The following is a 17,367-nucleotide window of genomic DNA, read 5'->3' as shown; positions in this document are numbered from 1 at the left end:
TCTCTATCTATTGCTTGCTTAAAGCCTTTGTTCAGGATGTCACTCAGGTTCCTTCTCCTGTGGGATCCCACTCTATCTCCATTGGACCTTAACTTGGCGCTGTCAGTTTTTCAGTCTTCTTCATTTGATCTTCTCCAAGAGATTCCCTTGCTGCTTCTTACACACAAGGCTGTCTTTTTCGTGGCCATTACCTTGGTTTGAAGGGTCTTGGAGTTGGATTCGCTTTCCTGCAAAGAACCTTTCCTGATTCCTCACCAGGATAAGGTAGTGTTCAGGCCTTGATTCTCTTTCTTGCCTATGTTGTTTTACCTGAATCCAGATATTGAATTGCCATCCTTTTGTCCTACTCCCAAGTGTCCAAAAGAGAAAGCACTTCACACTTTAGGTGTTTTCCGAGTTGGTTGCAGTCATCTGAAGTCTTTGGCAGTATGAATCCCTGTATTTTTCTGCCTGAAGATCTCTTGTAAGGTTCAGGCTTCTTAAAAATCCACTATTTCTAGGTAATTTGCCAGGTCATTTCTCAGGCCTATGGTACCAAGGGTGAGGCCGCTCCTTTCCCAGTTAAACCAGTTCACACTGGTGAAATATGAAAGCCGGGCAACAGCCCTGCAGCTTCAGTCCGTCATTGATCTGACTTTCATGTGACTTTAATGAACGGGATTCGACTTTGAGGGAAAAAAAAAAATTGCATGGATCCTCCTCCCTCCAAAATCCATATCAGCCCCTTATCTGAGCATGAAGCCTGGCAGGTCAGGCATTGGAACAGGTTCCTGCACTACTTTGGTCAGACATCTGTCCGATTTCAGCCCAAACAGCCCAAAGCCATTACATTAGCATTATGGACAGACATCTAGTGTTGTAAGCAGAAAAGATCATCAATGGATGCCTGTTTTTTTCTTTCAGCATAGGTTTCCTTGTAGAATGAAGCAAGGGACGAGAGACAACAGCACAGACCTCTGGTGTAGTAAAAAGATCAAAGGGCTTTATTAAAAACAACATATATATATTTACAGAATAAAATGTGAAAGAGCACATATAGTCAATGAGAAAGAACCCACTCAACACACAACACAGTCACAAGGAAAGAATGGATGAGCAGCCACAGTATCCAGATCACTGGGTGGGCAGCTGACAGGTGAAAAGCTGGGCTGGATGCTGGAAGACTCCTGCTGCTCCTGCTCAGCTCGCTAAGACCAAAGGACATCTCTCAGTGGATGATGTTCTCCTGTAAAAAATGGGTCGCAGGAAGCATTTTGAGGACTCCTCTTCTTCAGCTAACCACCATGGGATACCCGTTCTCGTTTCAAGAAACCCCCCCCCCCCCCCGGGTTGGGTGTGGCAAGGCAGACTTCCAGCGTGCTGGGTGGTAGGAAAACTAGGGATGGAAAAACACCTCTGATACAAAGTGATCAGGGAAGCAAAACAATCCATATCCAAAAGTCCGCTGTCAGTCTGTGATGGCAACAATAAAAAGTAGAATGGTTACATTGTAATCACATGTGCATAAATCACAGAAATGTCAGTTGAAACGTGTTACAAACAATCAACGTAAAACAAAAATAGTAATAATAAAGAAGATGATATTAGTAAATAGGCACAACAAGCTATGTAAACATCAAAAAGCAAAAGATGTGTATAACAGGAGTGGATAAAAATGCAATAGAAATCAAACAGGACCCGCAGATAATAGGGAAATGTATTCATTAGAAAGACCTATGCTGAGAATAAATTTTTCATGTTATTTTTCCTAGGGAAAAATAGAAAAAAAAATATAAAAGAATTAAAGTGACACTACACAAATACACAATTTTTTAGGAACATTTCTAAGCAGCTCAGTGAGCGAAATTCAGAGCTTGAAATTTTGCAGAAAAAAACAATTTAGTGGAAATCACTTTCCTCATTTTGCCGCAAAATCAATTTAGCAGAGATCACTTTCCTAGATGTCATGCTGAATCTTTTGTTTCATTACTTTGAACTAACTTTAGTACAAGTCACAGTTTTTGTAATAACCCCACCCTTCTTAACACAGCCTGCCAGGTAAAATACCACATTCCAGTGCTGCCTGGCACTGCACAGCCTTGGCTTGGAAAACATCCCTGCCAGGTCCTTTCTTATGCCACATGTGTGCTGTGGCCTTGTTCCTATACCTATTGGAGAGCCATACTCATGGCAGCCTGTAACTATCCAGCAGAGTACAGCTTTTTTTTATAGAGAAGAATAAGGCTGCGGTGCATATGCCCAGTAGGAAGAGGACCCAGTAATAATGTTTTCTGAGCAAAGGTGCTGTGGTACCAGGTAGTTGGATGACGAATATTGCTTGGATAGGAAGGAAGGGTAACTATTTTACCTGGCAGGCTGTACTTTGTGCAGGAGATTATTTTAAGGACAAGTTTAAAAAAAAGAGACAGTGGTCACTGAGCAACTATGCAGTTATAGACTTCTGACTCTTTGAGCTTTATGATTTTCTTACCTCAAGATAATTAATCAAAGTAACAAAGCCAGATAGCACTTTTAAAAAGCATTTAGTGGCAGCCATTATAATTCTTTTATGACAAGTTTACTTTAAAGGACCTGGTATTTGATACTATTATGCACAATCCGAGGGTAGTACAATGTTTGAGGTCAAGGTTTAGGAAGGTGACCACTGACCTCCTGTGCAAAGCTGAACTGTCAGCCTCACAAAGTAAATAAACTTAAGTTAACCTGTAGTAAATATACCTGTAAAATTTAAATAATTTAAGATTATTGCAATTGTGAATGATTATCAATCTGCTAAAAGCAAGCTTTTGTGTACAAATAAAGCGCCAACATATTTCAATAAGAATCTAAATGTTAGTCTTTGAGCTACACTCTGTGCCACATCCCTGGAATATAACTACAAAAAAGCGACAATTCCCCCAATGTTGGGACTTTGAAGGCACTTTGATCATACAACATATGTAAATAATAATTATAAAAAATATATATATTAACACATTAATTAAATTACAAAACACAGTGTATATATGGTATGGACAACTATAAAAACACCAACTGTGAGATATAATGATGATGTGCTGTAACCTACTTTGTCTGACGCATTTCAGAGAGTGAATCTCTCCTTCATCAGGGTGTGGGAGGTGTCACTAAACTAGGAAATAAACATATAGGTCAGAACATATTAACATGTATCTTGGGCAAAATTATTGTCCGATTAAAAACTTACAATCAATCATATTTATATGGGTATGATTCTTGCGCTGTCTTGGTGGATATTAAAAATGTGTATGCCCTTAATGCTGCTTGTACTGTTACTGGTGACCATTCAGTTAAATAAATAAATAGGGGGGAGTACCGCGCTTTAGGGATAATTATTAGATGTATATCAATAAATATTCAAATGGTGAGTGAGTAAATCCAATGTCCATAAATCAATGTGTAAAATTATAAGATCAAGATATAAATATAAATTATGTCATAAATATTCAAATCATATATTCTATTCATATAAAATCCTTGTGTCCTATATATTCCAATCTAATCAAATATTCATAAAATTTCATAAATTATACTATTATTAAAAAATCTATTAAAATATAATAATAAAGTGCTTATGGTGACAGTATTCAAAATCCAGTGATATGTGTGATATATTAAAGTGCTCTGTGCCGATCCTTATAGTATCCCAATCAAAAGAAACAATAATCATAAAGTTCATAAATAGTGTTCAAGTGTCCAAACAAAAATTATTATTATAAATGAAACTCCTCTTATGTGGATTAAATACACCTTCCTTCCACCTTTATCCCTTGTGAAACAAGTGAACTTCAGTGCTCATCACCTCTAGGTGTGCTAACTGCTCACCTCAATACTATCAGAAATGCGCTTCTAGATCTATTAATAGATCGGATCCTTTATCCTCTCCTCTCCTAGGTTTAAATGGATCCAATATGGGGTAGTGTATGCTGGTATATTCTTCTCGCCCGTGAGCTGCCTCAGACTAGTAATCCAGTCCTTCCTCGTGCCTCAAAGTAATAAGGGTCCGCATTGTGTAGTATCCACCAATGAGGTGACAGCTGCACGTCATTGGGATAATTACTAGGAAAGAGTCTGTAGGTGGCCCCCTGGGAACGCAAGCATGCGGCGCCTCTCCACCGCGCATGCACGAATGACCTTACTGCTCCAGCGCTGCGGAGTGACGTCCTGTGCAAGTGCACCGCCGACACAAAAGATTCCCTGAGGGTTCCCATAGGCACTTACAGGGGGAGCTGTACAGGCATCGAGGGAGGTACTTCCTGGAAAAAAATCACTGTGTTCTCCAGCGGGGAAGGCTTCCCCCACCAGGAGAACACAATGGGTTCCCCATCGACACTGACTATGTTGATGGGGAAATTGGGAGAATATCTTTCCTGCGACCCGTGACTTTTCTACTTTGTGAATCACAGGCATGCAAAGCTCTGGTGTGACAATGGCCTTCTTGGTATACATTTCCCTCTGAGCTCATAATTTACATATATTATCAGTGTGAAAGTCCATTGGAAAAGCTTTTACTCATGCTTTTACTATGTCATACCATAGGTGAAAATATTCTTACAGTATTTGGATATTAGGCTTAAAAATGCTAGCAGAAGCAAGTTTCATGTGACATCACTGCATTTTTTTTGTGTCTTTAATGGTCATGGAGAATATATTTGCCAGCACACCTCAGGTCTTCAGTCCAAATGGTTTTTATTTCAGCATGATCACATCACAAGAAAGAAAGGGCGATGGGAAGATGGACGATTGTTTAATGGTCATGGAACACTTTCTAGAAAATCTATCTTTTGTGTCAAATTGTTTTTTTTTTTTTTTTTTTTAATGGTGTCCAAATGCTTCAAGCTGCCAACCTACACAGGGATTGGCTACTCTTAACCATGAAAAAGCCCTCTTTCTCTCCAGGCTGAAGCTAATTCTCTCTTAAAATGATGCATTTAGCAAAAGATTAAAGTAAAGTTACAGAACATTCAAAATGAATTCCGAGGACACCCTACTGTCCATGATCACAAACCACACCCACATTTGTAGCCACACCTAACAAAAACTCTGGGAAGGAATTGTCACAATGCATGTAGTGAGCCATGGCAAATTGTGGGTGTGACTGAATTACTGTAACAGTGGATTAATAGGGTGTATCAAATGGTGGATAGCAAAAACATTTATAATTCAGGTATACTGGACAGCCACTGACATATCTCGTGAATATTTAGAATGAAAGCAGGCACCAAGAGCAGTTTTGATAAAAAAAGCATAAAACAAAACTTTACTGGACATCATAAACACAAAGCTTCCTTACACATCTTAAAAGTTACCATTACTGGACATCATAATACATAAAGCTTCCTTACACATACAAGTTACCATGAACAAATACACTTTAAACATACAACCCTTGTCCCAAGAATATTGAATAAATACTTAGCTCTGGTGGTGGGCTCAGCAGATCTCTGCAACAACAGGACAAAGAGGTCTTCGCCGCATGTTTCTCCAACTGCCCCAAAGAACGAACAAGCCAGGCTGCATCATGGATGTTTTTCTGTCACCCTCCAGAGCATGGGGAGGGAAAAAAGGCAAAGGGCCTTTCTCATGCAAATTACTCCTTTTATATAGTCCTGTATACATAAGACCACCCACAGGATGTGGTCATTCCTCTTGACCACTCCTCATTCATTTTGTCCAGAAACACATAGCTGCACATCCCCACAACCACATGGCTCATTAAATATGCAGCAACCATTTAAAACTACCTGTGGGTGAGAGATTATTATTATTACACATGTATTGGAACATTTGTAAAAAATCCACAACTGATACATAGGGTATGGTTAAATTAATTCTGAACCTATGCTGCTATGGGTCATAAAACACTAAAGCAGAGCGTGCAAGTGTCAGGAATTAGGATTAACCAGTTCAGTCCCGGAAGGTTTTATCCCCTTAATGACCAGGTCATCTTTTGAGATACGCACTGCGTTACTTTAACTGAATTACAGGAATGTGCGAAGCTGTACCGAAAAAAAAAAAAAAAAATGTATGTCCTTTTTTCCCCCCCACAAATAGAACTTTCTTTTGGTGGTATTTGATCATCATTTGATCAAGCCAGGCCAAAATGCATGAAGTTGCAATTGTGTGAAAAATATACCTGGGTATATTCCACGCGCCTAGGAATAATCTAATCTAAAATTTAACCACTTTACTACCAGTCACGTAACCTCTACGTGATCAGACTTTGCGGGGTTATACCGGGATGATGCCTCTAGCTAGAGGCATCATCCCGGTACCGTTGTTTGAAGCCGACGGTCGGCTTTCCGTCGGTAACGATCGATGCGGCTCGGGAGCCGCTCGATCGTTACCCGGGGGGGCGGGAGGGGACGTCCCCCCCCTCCCGCCGCCTTCCGCGGCTTTGCTCGGGGCTACCGTCCCACCGGGAGCCCCGAGCACCCAGCCGGCACGTCCGCCGGCTGGATGGAGTCCCGATGAATGCCGGAAACGGCATCGATCGGGTCTCCGATGACGTAACCCGGAGGCGGCGTCCATGACGTCACGTCCGGGTTACTGTGCTGCAAAAGGCGGCAGATTTGAAAAACGGCTGTATGCAAAAATGCCGTTTTCGGCGTTTTGCATACAGGGAAGTGTAGTGGAGGGGTCTAGGGTCTTTTAGACCCTCGATCCCTCCATAAAGAGTACCTGTCACGACATATTGCTGTCACCAGGGATGTTTACATTGCTTGTGACAGCAATAAAAGTGATCAGATTTTTTTTTTTTTAAAAACCTGTAATAAAGTTTAAAAAAAAAGAAAAAATAAATAGGAAAAAAAAAAAAAAAAAAAATTTAGCCGTCCCCGTCACCGTTAGCTCGCGCACAAAAAAAAACGTATACGCAAGTCGAGCCGCAAATGAAATCGCTGTTCAAACCACACATGTGAGGTATCGCCGCGATCGCCAGAGCGTGGGCAATAATTAAAAAAAAAGAGCTACACTCTAACTCTAAACTGGTAACCGTTAAATAAATTTAAAGCGTCGCAGATTGAGATCTCTATTGACCGTAGTTTGTCGCCATCCCACGGGGGGGCGCAATTTTAAACCGTAACATGTTTGGTATCTATTTACTCGGCGTGACATCATCTTTCACAATATACAAAAAAAATGGGCTAACTTTACTGTTTAGTATTTTTTAAATGCAGTGAAATGTGATTTTTCAAATTTTTTCCAAAAAAATGGCGTTTTAAAGACCGCTGCGCAAATACCGAGTGACAAAAAATTTTGCAATGACCGACATTTTATTCTCCAGAGTCTTTGCTAAAAAAATATATATAATGTTTGGGGGTTCTAAGTAGTTTTCTAGGAAAAAATACTGGTTTTAACTTGTGAACAAAAAGTGTCCGAAATAGGGCTGGGGCTAAAGTGGTTAAAAAATTAAATAAATTTGTGCATCTCTGGAGACGTCACCGGATGTGACGAAACGCGTAAGCCTGGAACGCAAAGCGTGATTACGTCAGGTGGAACGCAAACCGCAAAAGTTCAGCTCGGCACTGCTCGATACTCTGCAAAGAGGACGCACAGTCTGGTAGCTGACGGCAGTTAGCCGTTTTTTTGTGGAATCCTACCTGCACAGTTTTTTACTACTTACCTTGGCTTTTAATCCATGATTGGTGGATAATAAAATATAAATTTTACTACGCTATTGGGAGCCTATCTCTTTTTCCCTATATCTCTGATCTGACTACATTGGACTACAGAGGAGCCATATATTAGGTCGCAGGATACCTAAAGGGAAATCCATGCCAGCCCAGGGGGGCAAACCAAGCGTGAATGGTTCTAATGCCGTAAGGCATATAGGACCCATTGGATCTGTTAAGCCTATAATTTACCCACACCACGGTGAAAAGTAATTGGATGTCACAGAAAATACGGATTTATAATTGAGCACTTGCACCTTTGAATATTATTGAACAGTCACCACCATTTAAGGACTTTATATCATTTGATTATTGGAGTTTTTGGAGAACTACCAGTCACTTGTCACTTTATGCACTAGATGGATTCACCTTATTGATATTTATCTATTAATTTATGTTTTATACACATTATTGTTTTATGTGTTCCCTAAGAAGTCAGTGTGTGTGACCGGCGGACCCGATGTCCGCTGGTCACTCGCGATCGTTCGCCGGGAAGGGAGAAAGGCAGGCGGCTAATGTAAACAAGCCGCCTGTCATTCTCCCCTGTGTAAAAATGGAGATCAGACGGTTCTACTATGTAGGACCGTTGATCTCTGTTTTTACACTAGTAGCCATGTCCCATCACAGTTAGAAACACGCCCCTAGGACACACTTAACCCCTCCCTCTCCAATACAGCTAACCCCTTCCCTGCCAGTGTCATTTTTACAGTAACAGTGCATATGTATAGCACTGATTACTGCAGTAATGTCACTGGTAACCCCAAAAGTGTCAAAAATGGCAGTCAAGGGTCCGATCTGTCCGCCGCAATGTCGCAGTCCCGCAAATTACTTGTTAAAAAATAAAAACACCAAAAATGACAAAAATCTTTCCCTTTGTTAGTAAACGCGATAACTTTTGCGCAAACCAATCAAAATACGCTTTTTGCGATTTTTTTTACCAAACATATGTAGCATAAAACAAATTGGCCGAAAATGTTAAAAAATTTAGATTTTTACATTTTTTTTTGGGAATTTCAAATTAAAAAATGTGAAAAATATTGTTATTTTTGCAAAATTGACGCTCTTTTTTTGTTTATAGCGCATGATCAAAAAATCGCACAGGTGATCAAATACCACCAAAAGAAAGCTCTGTTTGTGGGGAAAAAAAGGACGTCAAATTCGTTTAGGTACAGCGTTGCACGACCGCGCAATTGTCCGTTAAAGTCATGCAGTAAAAAATCGCAAAAAAACCCCTGGTCAGCAAGGGGGTAAAATCTTCCGGGGCTTAAGTGGCTAACGTCATCCTGATCCTTCCTACTTTGACCTTTTGCAAAACACTTTTTGACTTTGGCTGTAAAACTGCAGTGGCGACATTGAGGAAATAACTTTATGTTTTTGAGTTTGCAAATGTTTTTTTATTCACTTAACAGAGTGTAAAGGATTATGTGTCATGAGCCAGAAAAGTACATTCTTCATCTTCATTCAGAGAAACAGTATTTATTGCATTGTACTCAGAGTGAAGTGATTAGCTTAGAGGTTCATCCTAGCAACAGGGAACAAGCTTGTAAACAGAGAACAGAAGGGAAATAATAGAGAAACTGCTTGTGCACTTTCATGCTTTCTCCCCGATAAGATCATTTTCAAGCTACTTCTGGAACATTGCAACATATTGAGGCTATAATAGGGCAGCTGAGAAAAAAATAGACGAGTCTCGCTGACAGCAAGTGATGGGTAATGCTATTCTGTTTCTATCTCGCATAACACATTGCTTGTAAATTTGAGATCATGTCGTCCCACAAATATATAATCAGAGTTATTTACATAAGTTATTTGAAGTATATCAGTTACGGACAGGGGGTTTATAATGCATTCTGTATGCTGTATCAGAGTCTATTGTGCTGGGGATTGGATCTAATCCAGTGACCACAGTAAATAAGCCAAACTTAATTGATTATACAGATAGGTACGCTTATTTTACCATCATAATCTTGCCCTCTGTTTGATGACTGGATCTTAAATGTATTTATTTAGGTGTTTTGCCAATTTTCCCTATTTGCCTATTTCCCTATATTTATTTTCCTATTGCACTCCTATTATTATTTCCTCTTGTATAGATATTATTATTATACAAGATTTATATAGCGCCAACAGTTTGCGCAGTGCTTTAGAATATGAGGGAAGACAATACAGTTACAATACAATTCAATACAGGAGGAATTAGAAAGCCTTGCTTGTTAGAGCTTACATATCAAGATTTGTATTTTTAAAGCCCTCTTCACACTGATGCGGTGAAGAATTCACAGCGAATTCTGTGTGTTTTCCGCACCGCATCAAAATCGCACCCCATTCATGTGAGCCGCTGCGGTTGTGTATGTTAAGTTAAAGCAGATCTTCACTCTCTCAATCAAAGTTTACCATTTTTAATCCTTATGCTGCTAGCAATAATAAATAGATAAGAAAGTATATTATATTTACTTGTTTTAAACTTTTCCTTTTTTTACATTTCTTTAGTTACTTCCTAGTTTCAATGCCTAGGCAAAATGATATCATACATCCCAGAAGTCTTTAAGAGGGGAGGAGGGGTCTTCTCAGCTAAGCACACCTCCTACCTGCATTCCTAAGCTAAGAGCAGATGGATTCCAGGAAGTAAATGCTACGTGAATCATCTGCCCTCAATAAAGATGGCCACAGCCAGAAATACTATGAGGGTGTTTTTTTAACCACTTCAGCCCCAAAAGGATTTACCCCCTTAATGACCAGACCATTTTTTGCGATTTGGCACTGCATTGCTTTAACTGGCAATTGGGCGGCCCTGCGATGCCGTATCCAAATACAATTGATTTTCCCCACAAATAGAGCTTTCTTTTGGTGGTATTTTATCACCTCGCGGTTTTACGTTTTTGCGCTATAAACAAAAAAAAAAAGAGCGTACATTTGTAAAAAACACCAATATTTTCTACTTTCTGCTATAAAACATTCCCAATAAAAAAATTTAAAAAATCTAATTTTTTTTTATCAGTTTAGGCCAATTTGTATTCTGCTACATATTTTTGGTAAATAAATTCCCAAAAAGCGTATAATAATTGGTTTGCGCAAAAGTTATAGCATTCACAAACTACGGGATACATTTTTCGAATTTTTAAATTTTTTTATTAGTGATGGCGGTGAACATCGATTTTTATCGGGACTGTGACATTGCGGCGAACAAATATGACACTCTGTGACACTTTTTGGGGAACAGGTACAGTAATACAGTGATTAGTGCTAAATAATATGCACTGTTACTGTATAAATTACACTGCCAGGAAAGGGGTTAACACTGGGGGTGATCAAGGGGTTAGATGTATTCCCTAGATGTGCTTTCTAACTGGGGGGGGGGGGGGGGGTTGGATTGAACAGAGGCACAGAGAGATCTGTGATTTAGCTTAGCTGAATCACATGATCTTTCCTTGCCTATCTGACAGTCAGTTTTGCCAAAGATTGCGGGAGGCGGGTGGTGATCGAGTCCGCTCCTCCCACGGTCTGCCTCCTGCGTGCGCCAGCAAAACCACGTGCACATAATCACGTAGATCTATGTGATAATGCACAGCCGAGCAACCCCCTGCCGTAGTATATGTGCGTGGGGTGGTTTGCAAGTGGTTAAAGGGATTTCTCAGCAAAATAAAGCACAGAGATGCGGATGGATGGGGGATCTTACATTGAATATTAAAAATGAAAACAATTGTGTTTTTGATTTGTGGTGCTCAGATGCAGTGTACAGTAGTTCTGCTTTAACTACAACCCGAAATCTGTTCGCATAACGCAGTGTGGTTTGCAGAATTGGATCGCATAGGATCTGATTCTGGTGCGGCAAAAAAAAAAAGGTCCTGCAGGATTTTGGAGTGGATGCGGTGCGATTGGAGCCGTACAGAATAAATTCCTATTCAAATGACATGTGGGTGCTGCACTGCATCCAGTGTGCACTGGGCCTAAGACTTCCTTGTATCTCTACAGCAGGGTTTGTCAACCAGGGTTCTGCAAGAGGTCCCTAGGGGTTCTGCCAGTTCTACCAATTCAGCAGATTCCTATCCACCCAATGGCGTTTTCAGTATCATGTGTGCAGGATACCCAGAAGAATGGCATGAGAGGGGTGGGAGAAGGGAACAGTGGGCATGTGATTTAAAAGTATTGGCTGCTTTAGGCTCACCCCCGTGCACCTAAATTGGTAGCTTTGGTTATGCCAGGCGAGGTAGCTGCCACTCTGCTGTCACTCTAAGGCACCATACCGCCGTAAAAATTTTACTGATCTTATGACATATGTGTTTCTGCATAATGATCAGTAAAATAGGTGCATTTAAACACGTAAAAAAGCATATTTGTACATAATGATAATTTAATTTCCACTTTGTTTAGACCTAATTTACACACGTACAAATGCATATACATGCGTTTATATGCATAAGTTCTGAAATGCAGAATTTTGGATTCTGTGTTACCAATCTGAAAGCAGCTCATGTTTATGCACCAGTGTGAATGGCTCTATTAAAAACAATGCAGCTGTGTTCAGAAACATTTGTATTTCCTTTTTTTTTTTTTTTTACAGCCGTGTGAATGAAGCCCTAAATGGGTATTTAAAAAACAAAAATGTATTCTGTTGTAGCTTAGCAATTCTCAGAAAAGCTGGCTACATGTTTTTTTAGGCTTTTTTTCTTAATTCTTACCTGGCGATCTGCCCAGTAAATCTGTTATTTAACGGACTAAGCTGTCCAGCAAAAGTGGCAGTTAAAGGATTAAGACCAACCATTTACCACTGATAAGGACCACTGAGGGTTCTTACAATGGTCCGATTTTTTCATGTAAAACCTATATACTAAAAAAAAACTGTTACTGCAACTGACTAAATGTGTTAGCTGGAGCATTAAGTGATACAAAACACACACTGTTTAATTTACATGGTCCCTGCTATTTCTGTATATGGTTGATGAAACTGTAATTATTTTAATTAAATAAAAAACAAGTACCTTTTTCCTAATCGATATACAGCTGTCACATGACCCAGATCTTTCCCAGCCTGTCTGCAGGGAAACATAAGCAGGACGAGCCTTTAGTCCTCTGCTGCTGGTCACATGCTTGGAATACAGAGTAAAAATAAATCACTAGTATCAATAAACTCTTTTACATTTTCATACAAATATAGATTTGCAATCAAATCTTTATTATTTTTTTTGGAAATAACATGGTGTGGGCGGATTTCTGTCAGACACAGGCTGTGTCACGCCCCTCCAGGGTGTGTCTTAGACTAAGAAGGAGGTGATTCCTCCATCAATCTACATGTAATATCCTACCCCTATTGTGTTTAGCTGGGTAGTGGGCATGGAGGAGGAGAGAGGGAGTGGGCTGTCACTTACCACTGTGTGTACACTCACATATGTGATATAGTCACATGGGCTGCTCAGATGTGATAGGGAGTAAATACTCAGCATAGAAACTCACTGAAAACTGAGCATGTGCAGAGCTGCCAACACTGCTGCAAATTCCTTAGCCGAATTGGGGACATGAACAGAAGGGGGAGATGGAGAGCAGCAGGATCAACCAGGTTTTTTGCAGAATACAGAAAATGAATCTCCTGGTGACTGAGTGAGTATGAACAGCATAAAATACACCATTTATTGATATTTTTTATGATGTGGGTTTAGTGACACTTAAATTTGTTGGTCTAGTTCATCTAAATCTGCTGGTAGCATTTTTTTTGAAAAGGACAATTGGGTGTTAAATGTTTTAGATGCACATTGTGACATGAGTACAGTGAATGTCTGGAAGGTGTGTCTGTTGGGTTTGGAGGCACGCACGCATAGCTCTGCATTGGGGGACGTATACTGGTGGTCACTGGCTGCATTGGAGGCACGCACGCATAGCTCTGCATTGGGGGACGTATACTGGTGGTCACTGGCTGCATTGGAGGCACGCACGCATAGCTCTGCATTGGGGGACGTATACTGGTGGTCACTGGCTGCATTGGAGGCATGCACGCATAGCTCTGCATTGGGGGACATATACTGGTGGTCACTGGCTGCATTGGAGGCACGCACGCATAGCTCTGCATTGGGAGACGTATACTGGTGGTCACTGGCTGCACTGGAGGCACGCACGCATAGCTCTGCATTGGGGACATGTACGCTGATGGTCACTCCATTGGAGGCACGCACGCATATCTCTGCATTGGGGACATGTACACTGGTGGTCACTGCATTGGAGGCACGCACGCATAGCTCTGCATTGGGGACATGTATACTGGTCACTGCATTGGGGACATGTATGCTGGTCACTATGTGGTGGCCATGGGGGGGGGGGGGTTTACGACCCAGAAGAGGCGCCGATTGGCTGCCTTCTGGGGGCGTAACCTGGGCGCAAGTCATTGCGCTTGGACACCCCCACTTTCCTGATATCCTGGCTGTGATTGGTCCAGTCTACAGCCTGGACCAATCATCATCCAGGACATCCCATGTCCCCATGCTGACCCCGCTGACGTCGCGTGCGTCAGTCACGCTGCCGCACCGACTGGAGGGGACACTAGATGCGGTGGACCGGCATTGCAGAGAGCGGAGACCGGAGAAGAGGAGAGGGAGAAGCCGCCGTGACTCACAGGGCTCCAGCCTCCAGGTAAGTGCACTGCTCTGTCGGGCACGCACGCATAGCTCTGCATTGGGGGACGTATACTGGTGGTCACTGGCTGCACTGGAGGCACGCACGCATAGCTCTGCATTGGGGGACGTATACTGGTGGTCACTGGCTGCATTGGAGGCACGCACGCATAGCTCTGCATTGGGGGACATATACTGGTGGTCACTGGCTGCATTGGAGGCACGCACGCATAGCTCTGCATTGGGGGACGTATACTGGTGGTCACTGGCTGCACTGGAGGCATGCACGCATAGCTCTGCATTGGGGGATGTATACTGGTGGTCACTGGCTGCATTGGAGGCACGCACGCATAGCTCTGCATTGGGGGACGTATACTGGTGGTCACTGGCTGCACTGGAGGCATGCACGCATAGCTCTGCATTGGGGGACATATTTATTGGTGGTCACTGGCTGCACTGGAGTCACGCACGCATAGCTCTGCATTGGGGGACGTATACTGGTGGTCACTGGCTGCACTGGAGGCATGCACGCATATCTCTGCATTGGGGGACGTATACTGGTGGTCACTGGCTGCATTGGAGGCACGCACGCATAGCTCTGCATTGGGGGACGTATACTGGTGGTCACTGGCTGCATTGGAGGCACGCACGCATAGCTCTGCATTGGGGGACGTATACTGGTGGTCACTGGCTGCACTGGAGGCACGCACGCATAGCTCTGCATTGGGGACATGTACGCTGATGGTCACTCCATTGGAGGCACGCACGCATATCTCTGCATTGGGGACATGTACACTGGTGGTCACTGCATTGGAGGCACGCACGCATAGCTCTGCATTGGGGACATGTATACTGGTCACTGCATTGGGGACATGTATGCTGGTCACTACATTGAAAGGGGGCATTTATACTGGTCACTATATTGAAGGGGACATGTACTGTGGGGTTTGTGCTAGGGGCCTGTACTGTGGGGTTTATGCTAGAGGGCCTGTACTGTGGGGTTTGTGCTTGAGTTGTTTGTGCGGGGTTTGTGCCTGAGGGGTTTGTGCTGGGGGGGTCTGTACTGTGGGGTTTGTGCCACTCTCAGTCCATGTATCCCATAATAGGATGTCTCTCACAGTATATCCCATAATAGGGCCCCTGTTCCCTATTATGGGATATACTAGTACTGATGGACCCCTTAATATGTGATATATTGGGAGAATTGGTTCACGAAAGCAAAATACAGGGGACAAAATGGGTGGAGTCTATAAGGGGTGGGGCTTCTGAGAAATGGGAGGGGTCCAAATGGAAGGGCGGGGTCTTGCGCCCCCCCATCTTAAAACTTCACCAGCCGCCACTGCTATGGGTGACTGGAGGCTCCTGTATTTGTGGGTGTCTGGAAGGTTGTGTGTCCGTTGGGTTTGGAAGGCTGTTTGTCTATGGGTGACTGGAGGCTTCTGTATCTGCAGGTGTCTGGAAGGTTGTGTGTCTGTTGGGTTTCGAAGACATTGTCTATGGGTGACTGGAGGCTCCTGTATCTGTGGGTGTCTGGAAGGTTGTGTGTCTGTTGAGTTTGGAAGGCTGTTTGTCTATGGGTGACTGGAGGCTCCTGTATCTGCTGGTGTCTGGAATAGGGATGATCGAACTTTTGAAAAGTTCGGTTCGACCAGAACACCCTAATTTCCCAAAAGTTCGGTTCGGATTCCAGAACCCCATTGAAATCAATGGGACCCGAACTTCTGGAATCAAAAACACTATTTTGAAGCCCTAAAACCTAATAAATGCCCCTAAAAAGTGCCTAGGGTTCTGGGTCATGCCCCAGGGACTATGAATCAGGCAAAAAAAAGTTCTTAAAAATTGTCGTTTTTGATATATATATATATATATTGGCTATTTAACATCCCGAGGGGACAACTTATCAGGATTAAAAGAAATTGCTCAAATGACAATGACTTTATTACACAGTCCAAAGTACTAGTGGAACGATTTCAGGCAAAGGGATACAACATGGAGAAAGTGAATTCTGATTTACAACAAGTAGCATTATTAAATAGAACTGAACTTTTGGAAAACAAGAGGACACCACCAAGGGAGGTGAACAATAATTTTAAGCTTGTGCTTGATTTTAATGCTCAACACAAGCAAGTTGAACGCATCATTAAAAAACACTGGAGTGTCCTCAAACAAGATAAAGTTTTGGGACCCCACCTTCCGGAGAAACCTGGTTTCATATACAGGCGAGCACCTGTGTTGAAAGATAGGTTAGCACCGGGAGTGGTAGATACCCCTAAGCGTATGAAAAATACTGTTTTCCAGTTTCTATCCGGATTTTTTGCATGTGGGAAATGCGGTGTCTGTCGACAAACGAGGAAAAACATAAAGAAAAGAAAATCGTTTAAATCTAACAGCACAGGCAACGAATACCATATTAAAGATTTAATTACATGTACCACCATTGGGGTGGTCTACATGATGGAGTGTGGCTGTGGACTCCAATATGTGGGTCGCACATCACGACCCCTGAACGTAAGAATAGGAGAACACATCAAAAATATAAAAAAGGGTGAGGTGTCACACAGCGTCTCCAAGCACTTTAGAGAAGTCCATGATAGAAACCCTCATTCTCTAAAGTTTTGGGGAATTGAACATGTCCAGCCACATTGGAGGGGGGGGAAACTACATTCGACAATTAAGCAGAAGAGAGTCCTTCTGGGTGTATGAGACGAAAGTACTGGCACCCAGGGGGTTAAATAAGGATTTTGACCGCAACTGCTTCATTAGTGATAGATAGCCCCCCCTCCCTGAAATATCTGTAGATTCACTCAATATTCATCATTTTAATATATAGACATTTTGTCATAGTTTTTATATAGATTTTTAATTTTTATATATTTTATTTATTTTTTTATTTTTTTTATATATTTTTTTATTTTTTATATTTTTGTGTCATTTTATAGAATTAGCAATATATTAGAGGTATTCCACTTTTAACAATAACATATTTTGTGAGTTTTTAACATTATGGCAATAATTTGATTTAATGCGATTTTATGATGCGATTTTATGTAATAAAGATGTTTTTATGCGATGATTTT

General features: G+C 41.8%; 1 protein-coding gene across 2 annotated transcripts in view; it reads left to right on the top strand.

Moving 5' to 3' along the window:
* Positions 1-9,259: 9,259 nt before the first annotated feature.
* LOC309545194 (uncharacterized protein) overlaps positions 9,260-17,367 on the top strand; it is a 176,405-nt gene continuing 168,297 nt past the window's right edge. For both annotated transcript variants that reach the window (XM_082244331.1, XM_082244329.1), the window contains exon 1: positions 9,260-9,401. The gene's annotated coding sequence lies outside the window, so the exon portion shown is untranslated. The remainder of the gene's footprint in view (positions 9,402-17,367) is intronic.

Source organism: Pelophylax lessonae (assembly GCF_965119305.1).
Source record: "Pelophylax lessonae genome assembly, chromosome: 2".
In the NCBI taxonomy this organism is placed as follows: Eukaryota; Metazoa; Chordata; class Amphibia; order Anura; family Ranidae; genus Pelophylax; species Pelophylax lessonae.
Note: the sequence above shows the minus strand (reverse complement) of the source record. Positions and strands in the feature narration are given on the sequence as shown.